Source organism: Bison bison, unplaced genomic scaffold (genome assembly GCF_000754665.1).
Source record: "Bison bison bison isolate TAMUID 2011002044 unplaced genomic scaffold, Bison_UMD1.0 scf7180017864472, whole genome shotgun sequence".
In the NCBI taxonomy this organism is placed as follows: Eukaryota; Metazoa; Chordata; class Mammalia; order Artiodactyla; family Bovidae; genus Bison; species Bison bison.
The window spans coordinates 13,594,363-13,597,957 of record NW_011495033.1 but is presented as its reverse complement, the minus strand read 5'-3'; positions in this window follow the sequence as shown (position 1 = coordinate 13,597,957).

Genomic DNA, 3,595 nt, shown 5'->3' with positions numbered 1-3,595 from the left:
GCCGAAGCAACTTAGCACACACACACCATCACCTAGACTGAGATAATACTCTTGAACAGCCTTTAAAGAAAATGATATTGGAAGAGTGATATTTAAACTACTTAGATTAGAAGGAAAAAATGCTCATTTTTCTTGCTCTGTAAATTACTCATCGATATGAGGAACATATAAGAAATGCTGTTATTTATTTATTTTTTAAAAAATTAATTTTTTTTTACTTTACAATATTGTATTGGTTTTGCCATACATTGACATGAATCCACCACAGTTGTACACGTGTTCCCCATCCTGAACCTCCCTCCCATCTCCCTCCCCTTACCATTCGTCTGGGTCATCCCAGTGCACCAGCCCCGAACACCCTGTATCATGCATCGAACCTGGACTGGCGATTCATTTCACATATGTTAAGTTACATGTTTCAATGCCATTCACCCAAATCATCCCACCCTCACCCTCTCCCACAGAGTCCAAAAGACTGTTCTATACATCTGTGTCTCTTTTGCTGTCTCGAATACAGGATTATCGTTGCTATTGCTGCTGCTGCTAAGTCGCTTCAGTCGTGTCTGACTCTGTGCGACCCCATAGACAGCAGCCCACCAGGCTTCCCTGTCCCTGGGATTCTCCAGGCAAGAACACTGGAGTGGGTTGCCATTTCCTTCTCCAATGCATGAAAGTGAAAAGTGAAAGTGAAGTTGCTCAGTCGTGTCTGACTCTCGACTTCAGCCTACCAGCCTCCTCCGTCCATGGGATTTTCTAGGCAAAAGTACTGGAGTGGGGTGCCATTGCCTTCTCCGAGGATTATTGTTACCATCTTTCTAAAGTTCATATATATGCGTTAGTATACTGTATTGGTGTTTTTCTTTCTGGCTTACTTCACTCTGTATAATAGGCTCCAGTTTCATCCACCTCATTAGAACTGATTCAAATATATTCTTTTTAATGGCTGAGTAATACTCCATTGTGTATATGTACCACAGCTTTCTTATCCATTCATCTGCTGATGGACATCTAGGTTGCTTCCATGTCATGGCTATTATAAACAGTGCTGCGATGAACATTGGGGTACACGTGTCTCTTTCAATTCTGGTTTCCTCGGTGTGTATGCCCAGCAGTGGGATTGCTGGGTCATAAGGCAGTTCTATTTCCAGCTTTCTAAGGAATCTCCACACTGTTCTCCATAGTGGCTGTACTAGTTTGAGAAGTGCTGTTATTTATTAATAATTAGAAATAGGTCTATCTTATCTGATATGGCAACTTTATGTAATAAACTATTATGTAATAATAATACATATCTATTATGTAATATGGAGAAGGCAATGGCACCCCACTCCAGTACTCTTGCCTTGAAAATCCCATGGGCAGAGGAGTCTGGTAGGCTGCAGTCCATGGGGTCGATAAGAGTCGAACAAGACTGAGTGACTTCACTTTCACTTTTCACTTTCATTCATTGGAGAAGGAAATGGCAACCCACTCCAGTGTTCTTGCCTGGAGAATCCCAGGGACGGCGGAGCCTGGTTAGGCTGCCGTCTATGGGGTCGCACAGAGTCGGACACGACTGAAGTGACTTAGCAGCAGCAGCATTACGTAATAAACTTTATGTAATGAACTATTTTCCTTTATTAAATCTTTTACTTCCTAAATCTTTACTAAATAAAGTTTTTACTTATTGAGTACCCCAATTCATTCATTTCAGTCAATGAGATTTTTTAGAGTTCCTCCAGCTGCATTTAATATTTCAGAGTCATGCATATCCTTTTTGTGTTTTTCTAAATAAATCCAAATTGAAGCTTTTATGACTTGTCAGAACTTTGTTCTGAGAAATAACATGTCCCAGAACAGCCCAAAGGAACACAGAGGAGCCATTTTCATTTTTAGTACAGAACTCCATACAATATGACCATCAGAGACAGTTGTACTCTTTATATTTTCACGTTCCTACTGGCATTGTGAATTTTTTATCACTGAAAAACTTAGCAATTCTCAGTGTGGGGACCCAGATGAAAATCTTCACAAGTTCAGAGAAAGCAAGATTATTATAAATAAAAGACTGCAGACACAGATGGAAAAATATCAAGATCAGTGTTACCAGTGTATTGCTGCATTCCTGAGGCATATTTTTATTTTGATCCAAAGGCCTAACAAGTTTTTGAGAGGTGGAGGAAGGTGTGGGGAAAAACCCAGCTTTGCCTTTTATTTAGTCACTAAATAACATATCTGTTAATACTTAATTTCATATATAATCAAAGTAAATATTTATCTTAGGCTTTCCGTGTGTCATGCCCTCTCTTGAGTTTCACATATATTGACTTGTTTACTCCTTAAACAACGCCAAGATATCAATACTATTCTTATGCCTGTTTTACAACTATCCAAACTGAGCCATAGAGAGATCAATATTAATAAATTACCAATGTTGTCCACTAATTAAGTGGTAAAGTTAATTTTAAACTTCAGAAGTCTGGGTCTTATAGTTGTAACCTCTTCTCTATTGGATAGAATCCTGAGACAGTGATCAGACCCCCATCCTCCTCCCTGATCCAGGCTGGGCCACCCTAGGCCAGTTGAACACTCTTCCTGTAATTCCTGTCCCAAGTCACAGGGGAAAAGGCTGCAAATGTTTGGAGTCGGTACATCCCAGTTGAGTGGCTATCCTGACAGGCCACCCGTCCCACCAACTTTTCTTGAATTCTCGTCCCTGACTCTTCAGATCTGACCTGTTTCCAACTTGTATCCAAGCCTGCTTTGCCACCCTTCCCATGGATTCTGTAAGCTTGTCACCTAACTTCCGGTAAATCCCCTTCTGCTTGAGTTGCCAAAGTCACTTTGTTTCTCACAACCAATAGGACACCACTGGATGCTGGGGAGGATGCCTGTTTCTTTAAATGCTCTTTGCTGTACGCGTACTGTACACAAAGGGGGTACCTGGGCATCGAGCAGGGCTAGCCCTGCGGGTCAGTGGCCTAAATGCTATCCTAGATCTTCCACCTACTGGTCTCTTATCTACAAATGGAGCCAATAGTAGTACTTATCTCAAAGAGTTGCCCTGAAGATTAAATGTGAGAAACACATACAGTGCTTGGAAGAGTATTTGGCATATACATGTGTGTGTTACTCGGTTGTGTCTGACTCCTTTCGAACCTGTGGACTGTAGTCCACCAGGCTCCTCTGTCCATGGGATTCTCTAGGCCAGAATATTGGAGTGGGATGCCATTCCCTTCTCCAGGGGATCTTTCCAACCCCGGGATCAAAACCAGGTCTCCTGCCTTACAGACAGATTCTTTGCCATCTAAGCCACCAGAGAAGTCCGCTTGTCATGTGCTTAGCATCCAATATATATTACGTTTTCTATTATCAAATGAAAATCATTCCAATGATTTTGACCTGTATATATTGCTATATATAATATATAGCAATAATTTAAGTCCTCACATATCTAAGCAAGGTATTAGTTTAATTTAAAAAATCTCCAGAGAGAAAATTTCTGAATAAATCTATATGTATGAAAAGATGTTCTTTAGGTTCTGTATCACTCTCATTTTAATATATATTTTATCTAGTGAAATATTTCTTCTTATTTTAACTATTCCCTGAGATA